The sequence below is a fragment of the Macaca thibetana genome, chromosome X (assembly GCF_024542745.1).
Source record: "Macaca thibetana thibetana isolate TM-01 chromosome X, ASM2454274v1, whole genome shotgun sequence".
NCBI classification, from domain to species: domain Eukaryota; kingdom Metazoa; phylum Chordata; class Mammalia; order Primates; family Cercopithecidae; genus Macaca; species Macaca thibetana.
Window position 1 is genome coordinate 150,005,110 of NC_065598.1, and position 15,797 is coordinate 150,020,906.

Genomic DNA, 15,797 nt, shown 5'->3' on the forward strand with positions numbered 1-15,797 from the left:
TATACACCCAGTGGTGAGATTGCCAGATGATGTAGTAGTTCTGCTTTTAGTTTTTTTTTTTTTTTTTTTTTTAGAAACCTCCATATTGTTTTCCATAATGGCTGTACTAATTCACATTCCCACCAACAGTGTGCAAGGGTTCACTTATCTCCACATCCTCATCAACATTGTTATCTTTTGTCCTTTTAATAATAGCCATCCTAAGGAGTATGAGGTGATATCTCGTGGTGGTTTTAATTTGAATTTATCTGATTATTAGTGATGTTGAGCACTTTTTCATATACCTGTTGGCCATTTGTATGTCTTCTTTTGAGAAATGTCGATCCAGATCCTTTTCCCATTTTTAAATCACGTTATTTGTTTTCTTACTATTGAGTTGTTTGAGTTCCTCAAATATTTTAGATATTAACCCCTTATCAGACGTATAGTTTGCAAATACTTTCTCCCATTCTGCAGGTTGTCTCTTCATTCTTTTGTTTCCTTTGCTGTGCCAGAAGCTTTTCAGTTTGATGTAATTTCATTTACCTATTTTTTCTTCCGTTGCTTATACTTTTGGATCATATCCAAAAAGTAATTGTATAGACGAATATCATAGAGTTATACCATATGTTTTCTTCTAGTAGATTTATGGTGTCAGGTCTTACATGTAAGTGTTTAATCCATTTTTAGTTGATTTTTGTATATGTTGTAATAAAAGGGTCTAATTTCATTCTTCTGCATGCGGACATCCAGTTTTCCCAGCACTGTTTATTGAATGTATAAGAGTTCTTTTCTCTCCACATACTTGCCAACATCTGTTATTTTTGGTCTTTGTAATAACAGCCATTCTACAATGGCCATATTCCCATACTGTGGGTTGTTTCTTCACTCTGTTGAGTGTTTCCCTTGCCTCACAGAAACTCTTTAGTTTAATCTAGTCTCATTTATCTATTTTTGGGTTTTGTTTCCTGTGCTTTTGGGGTCTTAGCAATAAAATCTTTTCCCAGAGCATTATCCTGGAGAGTCATCCCGAGGTTTTCTTCTAGCATTTTTATAATTTCTATAGCTCCTCCAAGATCACACGTCTGAACTGAGATTGTAACGGTGATCTATCTGAAAGCCCATTTATCTACCTATCTGAAAGCCCATCAGCTGTCACTTACACCACAATACACAAACCCATCAAATGCATTGTCCACTCAATTATGGAGCTGTCTTGGGAAATACTTGTCTGTCAGCTAAGAAGAAGGATAACCTTGTTAAATCTTCCTAGCTTTTCTTGTCAGATAAATGCCTGCTTTATTTGCTTGCCCCTGCTCCCAGGTCTCTCTTGCTTCATATCAAAGCAGGAAAGAAAGGAAAAACTGCACAATAATATGATGGCATCACTTTGTGCCAAAGTCCAGAAATAGTCTTATTCTAATCCAGAGAATATTGCACAACCATTTTGCTTATGTGTAATAGACTTTTCCTGATACTTTCTCTGTTGGCTTTAGAAAACACCGCCATCTAATATAAACAGTGAATAACAAATTCCATGTAAACTTGGACAAATCACAGGGCCTTATCATTATTTTCCTTATCTATAAAGTAAGATAATAACAGCTGTACTACTTACCACACGGGGTTATCATACAGAGGGTCAATGAGATACTGTATATGGAAACATTTCTAAACTGTAAATCTCAATTTGAAGTCAAAAGATTACAAGTGTTATCTGTAAAAATGTTGCTCTCATGAACAAGAGTACACAGGAATTACGATCATTTTTCTGTTCTCTGGCATAAATAATGAGTTAAAGAATTAAGGAGACCAGATTTCAAAACCTCTCTGCTACTTATAAACTTTGTGGCAGGTGTCTAAGTTTCAGTTGCCTTAAATGTAAAAGGTGGTTAATAACACTTTTCCTTCTGGGATGATGAAATAAGTAAATTTAAAAATATTTTTGCAAATGCCTAACCCAGCACTAGAAGTTTCTGGAAATGACAATGGGTGGTGAAGACTGTGCGTCCTCACTCCATTCTCCCTCCAGGCATGGCTCCTTGAAGCCTGGGAGGATGGACTATTATATTCTTTTTCTTTTTTCTTTCTATTTTTTTTTTTTTTTTTTTTTCCTTTGAGACAGAGTCTCGTTCTGTTGCCCAGGCTGGAGTGCAGTGGCACAATCTTGGCTCACTGCAGCCTCCGCTGCCCGGGTTCAAGTGATTCTCCTGCCTCAGTCTCCCAAGTAGCTGGGACTACAGACTACAGGCGTGTGCCACCGCGCCTGGCTAATGTTTTTTTGTTGTTGTTGTTGTTGTTGTTGTTTTTTGTATTTTTAGTAGCGATGGGGTTTCGCCATGTTGGCCAGGCTGGTCTTGAACTCCTGACCTCAGGTGATCTGCCCACTTCGGCCTCCCAAAGTACTGGGATTACAGGCGTGAGCCATCACACCTGGCCTATTTTTTCATTTGATTCTTGCAGTAGCCCTGTGAGATCAGCTAGGCAGATGTTATTATGCTCATTTTATATGCAACAAAACTAAGAATATTGGCTCTGATTGTGCCATGTACTATATAACACTAAGGAATATTGCCTGAGATGTCCAAAAATGACACCATTGGATGTTAATTTATCTTTGGAAAGAATATATTTGGCAGTATCTAGTAAATCTGAGCATACACATACCTTATGATCCATAAGTTCCATTCTTAAGTTTATTTCAAACAGGAGTGAATATATTTGTTCACCAAAGACATGTAATAGAATGTTCATAACAGCACTGTTTGTAGTAGTTCCAAACTGGAAATTACTCATATGTCCATCAACGGTAGAATGGATAAATAAATTGTGGTGTGATCACGCAATCAACTTCTGTATAGCACCAATAAACTATTGCTAAACAATGATGAAACTCCTAAACATAATATTAAATGAAAAAGCAGCCAGACACAAATGAATACATATTGTGATTGCATTTATATAAAGTTTTTTATATAAACAGGCAAAACTAATCTTTGGTGATAGAAGTCAGGATGGTAGTTACCCTTGGGTTGGGGGAGTGGCGTTACTGGAAAGGAGCATAAGGAAGGGTTCTGGGGTTCTGGTAATGATCTGTTTATTGACCTGGGTGCTAGTGATATGGATGCGATTACATCATGAAAATTCATCAAGCTTACGATTTGTGTACTTTCCCGTAATGTATAGTATACTTCAGTAAAAAGTTAATTTGCCTTAGGCAAAACAGAAACCCATTATCTTAGGCAAGGTTTTTCAGTGGCTTCCCATGGTACTCAGAATAAAATCCAAAATCCTTACCATGGCCTGCATGGCAATATATACATGATCTAGCCCCTGGCTACCTCCTCCACATGTAGCCGGTGCGCCTATAAATGTTAGGGTTGAATGAATGATTGAAGATCCCTGGGTGAATGGTCCACTAGGCTATAGCTGGGATTCCTCCCACAAAGGGAGACACCTGAGAAGTTGTAAGTCATCCTGTTAAAAGGAAAGCTTTGTTAGTATAACCTCTCTTGTCCACCCCACCTCAGTTTGGTGAGGAGAAAGCTCAGAGCTTTCCCCAGTGCTTCCATGAACTTTGGCCAGTAAAGACTTAAAATATCATATCATAAGATGAGAGAAACCAGTTGGAACTTAACTTCTATCCCGTATCCTTCGATTATTCAAAGAAAAACAAAATACGGTCAGCAGGCAGTGGAACTCCTCACTCCAATGTGATATTCCTGAGAGAATATTGACTTATTGTCACTTCGTCTCTGGGACAAGTATTGAACATAGGGGAAGCCTTATATAAAATTGTTCAATAAACAAAAGATGTCTTTAACATGTGTTTGAGATCTTTCTTCTCATGATTCCATGTTAGGTACAACAACTATGACCGGGCTGTCATCAATACCGTTCCTTATGATGTCGTCCATCGCTGGTATACAGCACACCGGACTCTAACGATAGAGTTGAGGAGACCTGAGAATGAGTTTTGGGTTAAACTAAAGCCTGGCAGGGTGGGTCCTAATCTCTAAAGATGTCAAGCAAGCTTGTAATAATGAAGCAGTGAAGAACGGGTACTTACTTAATATGTGAGTCACAATGTTGCAAAGGAAAAAGAGAAAAGAGTCCTTGGTGTTGGTCATGGTCCTGCGGCTCACTCACTGAATGCCCTGGAAGCAAGCCTCATCCCATCTCTAAGGCATCAGTAACTCTATTTGTATGGTGAGGGGGTTTAACTGGATGACCCCCAAGGGTCCTTCCAGCTTCATGATTCCATAGTTTTTATTTTGGTATTTCCTCTGGATGAAAAATACCTTCAGCTTAGCAAAAAATGTCATGAGATAATTTAACCCTTTGAGAAAGGGTAGAATAAGAATTAAAGAAAAAGAAAGAAACCAATTATCTGATTTGCTTTGATAAGAGAACAATTACTTGAGAAACAGAAGCTCTTCCACTGCAGGGCCTATTACCTACTGTTGCCTCTGTAACTTCCATTTAGCCTACTACAGGGCTATACACATCTTAGTTTCCAAACGTTTGTTTAATTTCAAAAGAAAAATACCTCATTTAATGTAACCAGAGAACAACCTAAAGCTTGTCTTTTAAATGATCTCTTCTGACTTAGGGTTCCTTTGGTCTGTCCTTCTTCTGATAGTGTTTTCTCTTTTTTTTTTTTTTTTTTTTTTGCCCATTCACAGGTCCTATTTATAGACAACTGGCGTGTCCTACATGGCAGGGAATGCTTCACTGGCTACCGCCAACTCTGTGGCTGCTATTTAACAAGGGATGACGTATTAAACACTGCTCGCCTCTTGGGGCTTCAGGCTTAAAATTGACAGCATTGGGATTATGAATACACCTGGCACCCCGGCTACCAGAATTTCATATGCGCAGAATAATATTTAATATTGTGTCAAACTCTACTTCAGATTGTCTCCTTATCCCATCCCACAAAACAGAAGCTGTCCCTTTCTCTAGCAGGGGAGACTTGTTAGAGAGGGGGGACTCTGAGCTATCTAATGTCAGACTTCTAGTGGGGCAGCTCTCTTCCTCATGTTATAACATGGATCCACTTGTTTTATTTAAACCTTTTAATATAATTTTGGTCAATCTCCTTCAGAAATATAATCTCCATATTGATAGGAAAGCAATAATTGCCATGAGGTAGTGATTTTTTTTTCCCCAAGTAGATCAGTTAGAAAGAAATGCATTCTAGAAATAACAAAAATCCTGATAAAGCAACAATTTGCAAAATTTTTGGTCTTAGGACACCTTAACACTCTTAAAAGTTATTGAAGGCCCCAAGGAGTTCTTGGGTGTGGGTTCTATCTATTGATACTAATTGTTTTAGGTATTAAGACTGGGAAATATTTAAAACTCAAGAACGCAGAAGCACACATCCCTCAGCTATCAGAGAGATGACATAACCATATGTCATGTAGCCTCTGGAAAAGTCCTCTGTCTCCTCACGAGATAATGAGAGGGGGAGAAAAAGCTACTATTGTCTTTGTAACTTCCACTTAGCCTACTACAGGGCTATGCACATCTGGGTTTCCAAAAGTCTGCTTAATTTCAAAAGAAAAATGCTTAATTGAATGTAACTCATCTTGGTGTTATTATACAAAATAATTTTTAATCTGCAGACCCACTAAAAAGGCCTCAGGGACTCCTCCAGGGGTCTTCAGACCATATTTTGAGAACCCATGGGCTAGCGACTACCTTGAGACAGTCCTTTACATAGGCCTGGGGATTAAAGGGTTTAGCTGAAACCCTAGATTTTTCTCTATAGCCTAATAGAACTCCAAACATTATAAGAATTGCTGGTAGCATAAGCTCAGGGATAAGGTGGGAATTGAGTTCAAATATAGTGTTTTATCTTCGATACAAATCATCTCTATAGGAGTTAAATTAGGAAGTCACAACAGCTCCTGTTGAACAAACTCATCAGTGTGGTAATCCTATGAGGGATAATTGCAGAAAGGTTTTAGAGACTTGTGAGGTTCCATATGATAATTCTTTACACACACACACACACACCACCACCACCACCACCAAGAGAAGTACACAGGGCTATCCTGTAATATTATTCAGGGAAATCAGCATGATAGATGCCGTGCCTCCAGAGAGTTCTCTGGAGATTACTACCCAAATGTGTATTTTGGCAATTTGGTGGTATTTAGGATGTAATATGTTTTCCTCCATTTCTGCTAATTTTTTTCTTTCTCTCTCTGTCTCTCTCATAAAATACTATACATGTTAATTACCAAGATTTGAATGAGTCAAATTTAGTAGCTTGCTGCTTTTATTTTTTAAATAGCTTCTTTTATGTATGGGGGGAGGGCAGGTTATGAAGCTTCTTTTCCCTCAGCTTTCATTGAAAGTGAAGCTGTACAATAACCACATTGACCACTGTAGAATGATGAAAGAGAATATAGGCTAGGATGCACACAAGAGGGGGGAAAAGGCATTATTAGTGAAGACAGGAGTTACAAAGCAAAGCAAAGTCAGTATTCAGATAGAGAATAGAGCCTAATCTGATGTTTGCAGGGAGTTCCTAGATCACATTTGGCAATTTACACATTATTTTATTGATACATCCAGTGCTCCAAAATGTGTTCCCAAAATATTTTGGCATTTTATTTGTACTATATAGGAATCTTTAGGGGAGTCCATGAAATTTGTTTTCCTCATAGGTCAAAGGACTGATAATTAACTTTGGTTCTTAAGGAGTATGCCCTTTAGCAAGAAGAACAGCAATAACATTTTACCCTGAAGTTTTTTCTCTATACCTACTATTATGCACTCCTAAAATATGTCATCATTAGTCTTCATGAGGATGTTTACCATTTTTGAAGTTTTGCGTAAATTAGCCTTGAAGATTACACTATAACTGAGGTCAGCATTGGTTTACGGCCAGCAAAGGACATGATCATGGCCCTGGAGAGATGAGGACACAAAACAAATCAATTTCCCCACTTACTGAAGGACTCCCCTTACCTTCTGTCTCTCCTGACACCTTGACTCGTTAATTATTTTACCCTCCTTTTTGGAAATTTGCAACCAATCCTTCTCAACAATGTACTCCCTTTGGTACATTGAAGAAAAAGAGAAGGGAATTATTTGAGTCCTGATCCTGATGCATTGAAAACTTCCTATGTGAGATGTTTCTTTTTTTTACATCTCTTCCAGGTGTCCCTGAGTATATAAGCATGGGTCTATGTCTACCAAGCTCACTGTAGAGTCACTTTTACCTTTTGCTATGGTGGAATGGGATCTGTAGGGTCAGGAACACAGCACCTAACACAGTGCCTTATGGACAGTAGTATTATAATACAGATGTATTGAAAGAATAAATGAATGAGTCCTTTTCAAACAAATTCACCAGAAGTTACCACATTCTCTGTATGTATGTCCTTTTTTGTTTGGCATTTAGCTGACACTGACTTTTGTTCGCTTTCATCTACAGTGACCAACCATCCTCTTGTGCCCAGAACTACAGGATTTTCCATTTTAAAACTAGGAGAGTCCCACACGAACCAGGACTGTTGGTCAGTCACCGTACCTTCTTGCTGCTAGCTATGTAGTTTTCTTTGGTTTTCATCACTGGTTCCCATTTCTTTGAAAGTGTTTGTAGGTCACAGACTGTGTAGTCCATGATGAAAAGAACAAAAGATGTACGAATTATGGTGTGTTGTGGTGATTCCCAAAGTAGGGTCCCCAGACCACCAGCAGCGGCATCATTTGAGAACTTCTTAGAAATGCACATTTTCAAGGCCCACCCCATGCCTACTAAGTAAGAAACTCTGGGCAGGGGTACCAGCAGTTTGTTTTAGCAAGTCCTCTGCAGGATTCTAACACATGACAAAGTTTGAGAACTACTGACAGGAAGAGTCCTGCTGCTGAGTTCTAGGCCCAGTTCTGGCACTGGCTCACTAAATGACTTGAGGCATGTACCTCTCCTATTTTGAACTTCAATTTTCTCTTCTGCGAAATGAAAGCCTTGGACTAGGCAGCATCTAAAGGCTCTGTCACTCTGTAATTGTGCGACTTTGGTAACTTTGTTTGACTTCTCATTGCTTAAGTGTTCTCATATGGGTATGGTAAGGAAAATATCTACCTCACAGGATTTTCTAACAATTTTGTGATTATTAAGTAAGATGACTGATGACTAATAATGACAGCCAACTCCTACACAGTGCTTTGTATATCCTGGACTGTTCTAAGTGCTTTTAATCCCTGCAACAATCCCATCTCCATTTTACAAATGAAAAATAGAGGTCACACAACTAATACATGTCAGAGTTTGGATTAAAACCCAGAAAAATCTGTCCCCAGAGACAACAATGATTTTAACTAGCATGCCCTTTTGCTCAATAAATGTTAATTCCCTCACCCTTTCCAAACACACACAGTCTAGCTGACCATTCATAGACAATAATCCCACTTTCACAGTCCATCCAACAAGATCTTAAAAGAACCATGAGAATCTCTAGGTTTCTTTTGCAAACAGTTTTCAAGCATTTTTTTAAAAAAAAGGAGGGGGGGGTGGGGAGGGAGTGGCCAAGATGGCTGACTAGAAGCAGCCAGGGTGAGTGGTTCTCACGGAGAGGAAGGAAAGGGGCAAGTAAATACAGCACCTTCAACTGAAACATCCAGGTACCTGCATTGGGTCTAATCAAGGAAACAACTCGATCCACAGAGAATGAAGAAAAGCAAGGCAGGATGACAGCCCACCCAGGAGCAACATGGAGACAGAGGAACCTCCCCCACCCAGGGAAGTAGTGAGTGAATGTACGATCCTGGGAAACCACGCTCCTCCCATGGATCCTTGCAACCGTTGGGTCAGGAGATCCCCTCGTGAACCCACTCCACCAGGGCCTTCAGTCTGACAGACAGAGATACCTGGAGTCTCAGCAGAGCAGCCGCTTCAGCACGTGCAGAGACCCAGGAGCTTTACATACTCCAGCTCTGGGTTTCCCAGCAAAAGTAACTGCAACTCCTGCAAAGCGGGAGATTAGACCCCTGTACATACCCCTAGGAAAGAGGCTGAATCCAGGGGGCCAAGCAGCAACAATCTGCGGGCCCCACTTCCACTGCACCTCACAGGATAAGACCCACTGGTTTGGAGTTCCAGCCAGCCACCAGCAGCAGTGTTGCACCTACCTGGGACAGAGGTCCCAGGGGGAGGGGCAGGCTGCTCTCTGGGACAGAGCTCACAGAAGTGGTACCCCAGAACAGCACAGCACAGCTGCTCTTCAGAAGCATGGCCAGACTGCTTCTTTAAGCAGGTGCCCAATCTGTTCCTCCTCACTGGGTGGGACTTTTCAACCAAGGCCTCCAGCAACCCCTACTGGTGTTCTCTGGCTGACAGAGATTTGAATTCTCCCTGCGACAGAGCTCCGGGAGGGAGGGGCCACCGTCTTTGCTGTTTGGGCGACTTAGCTGTTCCAGCCTCCAGGCTTTGGAGAGCCCACACCAACCAGGGGTGGAAGCAGTGCCCCAGCACAGCACAGCTGATCTGCGAAAGCATGGCCAGACTGCTTCTTTAAGCAGTTCCCTGATCCCATTCCTCCTGATTGGGTGAGACCTCCCAACCAGGGTCTCCAGCCTCATCCTACAGGTGCGTTTGGGCTGGCAACAGGTCTGTACCTCCCTGGGTTGGAGCTCCCAGAGGAAGAGGCAGGCTGACATCTTTGCTGTTTCACAGCCTTCACTGGTGATAGCTCCAGGTACTGGAAAATCCAAGGCAACTAGGAACTGGGGAAGAAGCCCAGCAAACTACAGCAGCCCTACAGAAACATGGCCAGACTGTTAAAAGAAAAAAAAAAAAAAATCAAAAGGTCAGCAACCTCAAAGATTGAAGGTAGATAAGCCCACAAAGATGAGAAAGAATCAGTGCAAGAATGCTGAAAACTCAAGAAGCCAGAGTGCCCTGTTTCCTCCAAATGACTTCATCACCTCTCTAGCAAGGGTTTGGAATTGGGCTGAGGCTGAGATGGCTGAAATGACATAAGTAGAATTCACAATATGGATAGGAATGAACTTCACTGAGTTAAAAGAGTACATTGTAACCCATTGCAAGCAAGCTAAAAGTCATGATAAAACACTGCAGGAGCTGACAGACAAAATAGCCCATATAGAGAAGAATGTAACCAACCTGATGGAACTGAAAAAACACACTACAAGAATTTCATAATGCAATCACAAGTACTAATAGCAGAATAGACAAAGCAGAGGAAAGAATTTCAGAGCTTGAAGACTGGCTTTCTGAAATAAGACTGGCAGACAAGAATAGAGAAGAAAGAATGAAAAGCAATGAACAAAACCTCCGAGAAATATGGGCTCATGTAAAGAGAGCAAATCTAAGACTGATTGGTGCCCCTGAAAGAGATGGGGGAAATGGAACCAATTTGGAAAACGTATTTCAGGATATCATCTACGAGAAATTCCCTAACCTAGCTAGAGAGGCCAACATTCAAATTCAGGAAATCCAGAGAACTCCAGGAAGATACTCCACGAGAGGAACATCCCCAAGACAGATAATCATCAGATTCTCCAAGGTTGAAATGAAAGAAAAAATGTTAAAGGCAGCTAGAGAGAAAGGCCAGGTCACCTACAAGGGGAAGCCCTTCAGACTAACAGCGGATGTCTCAGTGGAAAACCTACAAGCCAGAAGAGACTGGGGGTCAATATTCAACATTCTTAAAGAAACTCCAACCCAGAATTTCATATCAGGCCAAAGTAAGCTTCATAAGTGAAGAAGAAATAAGATCATTTTCAGACAAGCAAATGTCGAGGGAATTTGTTACCACCAGACCTGCCCTACAAGAGCTCCTGAAGGAAGCACTAAATGTGGAAAGGAAAGATGGTTACCAGCCACTCCAAAAACACACTGAAGCACTCAGACCAGTGACACTATAGAGCAAACATGTAAGCAAGTCTGCAAAATAACCAGCTAGCATCATGATGAAAGGATCAAATCCAAACATACCAACACTAACCTTAAATGTAAATGGGCTAAATGCCCCAATTAAAAGACACAGAGTAGCAAGCTGGATAAGGAACTGAGATCCAATGGTATGCTGTCTTCAAGAGAACCATCGCACATGCAATGACACACATAGGCTCAAAATAAAAAGATGGAGGAAAATCTACCAAGCAAACGGAAAACATAAAAAAGCAGCAGTTGCAATCCTAGTTACTGACAAAACAGACTTTAAATCAACAAAGATTAAAACACACACACACACACACACACACACACACACACACACACACACACACACAAAGAAGGGCATTACATAATGGTAAACGGTTCAATTCAACAAGAAAATCTAACTATCCTAAATACATATGGACCCAACACAGGAGCACCCAGATTTATAAAGCAAGTTCTTAGAGGCCTTCACACAGACTTAGACTGCCACGCAATGATAGTGGGAGACTTTTTTAACACCCCACTGACAATATTAGACAGCTCATTGAGAGAGACAATTAACAAAGATATTCAGGACCTGAACTCAGCACTGGATCAAATGGACCTGGTGGATATCTACAGAACTCTCCACCCCAAAACAACAGAATATACATTCTTCTGATCACCACATGGCACTTACTCTAAAATCGACCACATAATCAGAAGTAAAACACTCCTCAAAAAATGCAAAAGAACTGAAATCATGACAAACAGTCTCTTGGGCCACAGAAGAATCAAATTTGAAATCAAGACTAAGAAATTCACTAAAAACCATGCAATTACATGGAAACTGAATAACCTGCTCCTGAATGACTTTTGGGTAAATAATGAAATTTAGGCAGAAATCAAGAAGTTCTATGAAACTAATGAGAACAAAGATACAAAGTACCAGAATCTCTGGGACACAGCGAAGGCAGTGTTAAAAAGGAAATTTACAGCACTAAATGCGCACATCAAAAAGTTAGAAAGATCTCAAGTTAATAACCTAACATCACTACTAAAAGAACTAGAGAAGCAAGAGCAAACAAATCCCAAAACCAGCAGAAGACAAGAAATAACAAAAATCAGAGCTGAACTGAAGGAGATAGAGACATGAAAAACTCTTCAAAAAATGAAAGAATCCAGAAGCTGTTTTTCTTCTTTGAAAAAAAGTAATAAAATAGACAGACCACTAGCTAGACTAATAAAGAAGGAAAGACAGAAGATTCAGATAAACACAATCAGAAATGATAAGGGGAATATTTACCACTGACCCCACAGAAATACCAACAACCATCAGAGGATATTGTGAACACCTCTGTGCACATAAACTAGGAAGTCTAGAAGAAATGGACAAATCCCTGGACACACACACCTCCCCAAGGCTGAATCAGGAAGAAACTGAATCCCTGAACAGACCAGTAATGAGTTCAGAAATTGAGGCAGTAATAAATAGCCTACCAACCAAAAAAATCCCAGGACCAGATGGATTCACAGCTGAATTCTACCAGATGTACAAAGAGGAACTGGTAGCATTCCTACTGAAACTATTTCAAAAAATTGAGAAGGAGGGACTCCTCCCTAACTCATTCTATGAGGCCAGGCCAGCATCATCCTGAAACCAAAACCTGGCAGAGATTCAACAACAGAAGAAAACTTCAGGCCAGTATCCTTCATGAACATCCATGCAAAAATCCTCAACAAAATGCTGGCAAACTGAATCCAGCAGCACATCAAAAAGCTTATCCACCACGATCAAGTTGGCTTCATCCCCGGGATGCAAGGTTGGTTCAACTTATGTGGATCAATAAATGTGACTCATCACATAAACAGAACTAAAGACAAAACCCACGTGATTATCTCAATAGATGCAGAAAACGCTTTTGATAAAATTCAACATCCCTTCATGTTAAAAACTCCCAATAAACTAGGTATTGAAGGACCATGCCTCAAAATAATAAGAGCCATCTGTGACAAAGGCACAGCCAACATCATACTGAATGGACAACAGCTGGAAGCATTCCCCTTGAAAACCAGCACAAGACAAGGATGCCCTCTCTCACCACTCCTATTCAACGTAATATTGGAAGTTCTGGCCAGGGCAATCAGGCAAGAGAAAGAAATAAACGGCATCCAAATTGGAAGAGAGGAAGTCAACCTATCCCTGCTTGCAGATGACATGATCCTATATCTAGAAAACCCCATTGTCTCAGCCCAAAGGCTTCTTAAGCTGATAAACAACTTCAGCAAAATCTCAGGGTACAGAATCAATGTGCAAAAATCACTAGCATTCCTATACACCAGCAACAGTAAAGCCGAGAGCCAAATCAGGAATGAACTCCCATTCACAATTCCTACAAAAAGAATAAAATACCCAGGAATACAGCTAACTAGGGAGGTGAAAGATCTCTACAAGGAGAACTAAAACCACTGCTCAAAGAAATCAGAGATGACACACACAAAAAATGGAAAAACATTTCATGCTCATGGATAGGAAGAATCAGTATTAAAATGGGCATACTGCCCAAAGCAATTTATAGAGTCAATGCTATTCCCATTAAACTATCACTGACAGTCTTCACAGAACAAGAAAAAAAAAATCTATTTTAAAATTCATATAGAACAAAAAAAAAAAAAAAAAAAAAAAAGCCTGAATAGCGAAGGCAATCCTAAGCAAAAAGGACAAAGCTGGAGGCATCACGCTACCTGACTTCAAACTATACTACAAGGCTACAGTAACCCAAACAGCATGGTACTGGTACAAGAACAGACACATAGACAAATGGAACAGAATAGAGAACCCAGAAATGAGACCACACGCCTACAACTATCTGATCTTCGACAAACCTGACAAAAACAAGCAATGGGGAAAGGATTCCCGGTTCAATAAATGGTGCTGGGATAGCTGGCTAGTCATATGCAGAAGATTAAAACCGGCTCCCTTGCTTACACTAGATACAAAGATTAACTCAAGATGGATTAAAGACTGAAATGTAAAACCCCAAACTATGAAAACTCTAATACCATTCAGGGCATAGGCATGGGCAAAGACTTCATGATGAAGACGCCAAAAGCAATTGCAACAAAAGCAAAAAATTGACAGATGGGGTCTAATAAAACTAAAGAGCTGCACACAGTGAAAGAAACTATCAAACAGAGTAAACAGACAACCTACAGAATGGGAGAAAAATATTTGCAAACTACGCATCTGACAAAGGTCTAACATCCAGCATCTATAAGGAACTTAAACAAATTTACAGGAAAACAAACAACCCCATACAAAAGTGGGAAAAGCACATGAACAGACACTTTTCAAAAGGAGACATACATGCGGCCAACAGTCATATGAAGAAAAAAAGGTCAACATCACTGATCATTAGAGAAATGCAAATCAAAACTACAATGAGATACCAACTAATATTAGCCAAAATGGCCATTATTAAAAAGTCAAAAAATAACAGATGCTGGCAAGGCTGTGGAGAAAAAGGAATGCTTATACACTGTGGGATTGTAAACAAGTTCAGCCACTGTGGAAGACAGTGTGGTGATTCCTCAAAGACCTAAAGTCAGAAATACCATTCAACCCAGTAATCCCATTACTGGGTCTACACCCAAAGGACTAAAAATCATTCTATTACAAAGACACATGCACGTGTATGTTCATTGCAGCACTATTCACAATAGCAAAGACACGGAATCAGCCAAAATCCCCATCAGTGACGGACTGGAGAAAGATAATGTGGTACATATACACCATGGAATACTATGCAGCCATAAAAAAGGAATGAGATAATGTTCTTTGCAGGGACATGGAGGGAGCTGGAGGCCATTATCCTTAGCAGACTAACACAGGAACAGAAAACCAAATACTGCATGTTCTCACTTATAAGTGAGAGCTAAATGATGAGAACACATGGACACATAGAGGGGGACAACACACACTGGGGCCTTTTGGAGGACAGAGGGTGGGAGGAGGGAGAGGATCAAGAAAAACAACTAATGGGTACTAAGCTTAATGCCTGGGTGATGAAATCATCTATGCAACAAATCCCCTATGACACAAGTTTACCTATGTAACAAACCTGCACTTGTACCCCTGAACTTAAAAGTTAAAAAAAAAAAGAGAGATATTTAGTGGTTAATAAACTCTAAATGAAGCATTTCAAACTTAAAAACAAAATCTGGCCAGGTGCCAGGGCTCACGCCTGTAATCCCAGCACTTTTGGAGGCCAAGGCAGGAGGATCGCTTGAGGTCAGGAGTTTGAAACCAGCCTGGGCAGCAAAGTGAGACCCCGTTTCTACAAAAAGTAGAATTAAAAGAAAAATTAGTTAGGTGGAGTCACGAGTGCCTGCCGTCCCAACTACTCGGGAAGCTGAGGTGGGAGGCTCTCTTGAGCCCAGAAGTTCGAGGCTACTGTGAGCTATGATCACGCCACTGCACTCCAGCCTGGGTAACAGAGCAAGACCATGTCTCGAAAACAAAAACAAAACAAAACAAAACAAAAAAATCATCATTTCTCATTTTGCCTCTTCCAAGAATGGAAGGAAATTAACCTATTCAGTACTTTTTTTTTCTCTTGCAAAATACCAGTCAGTTGATAGGCTCAAAACCCTTTGATAGAACATATCCATATCACTGGCCCCAGGGTGCTCTTGGGAATATTGGAAATCCACTCACTTAGCTCAGCTGTGGATTAGCTCAACTCTTAGTTACGAGGCCAGAGCATGTCTGCATCCTCACCTCCCTAAGCCTGCAGCTCATCAGAACCAAAGACCCTGGCAGAGTTTGGCGGTGGTTCTTTTTTGTCAGACTTACAGTCAGGGGTTGGTGGGTTTGTGGGTAGCTCCATTCTAGTCCTTGGCTTTAATCCGTGAG

General features: G+C 40.5%; 1 protein-coding gene and 1 long non-coding RNA gene across 2 annotated transcripts in view; one reads left to right on the forward strand and one right to left on the reverse strand.

Moving 5' to 3' along the window:
* CMC4 (C-X9-C motif containing 4) overlaps positions 1-15,797 on the reverse strand; it is a 540,756-nt gene that overhangs the window by 256,282 nt on the left and 268,677 nt on the right. The window lies entirely within an intron of this gene.
* LOC126945520 (uncharacterized) lies at positions 2,955-10,024 on the forward strand. The gene is made up of 2 exons (XR_007722468.1): positions 2,955-3,980; positions 4,665-10,024. It is a non-coding gene; the product is annotated as an uncharacterized LOC126945520 (long non-coding RNA).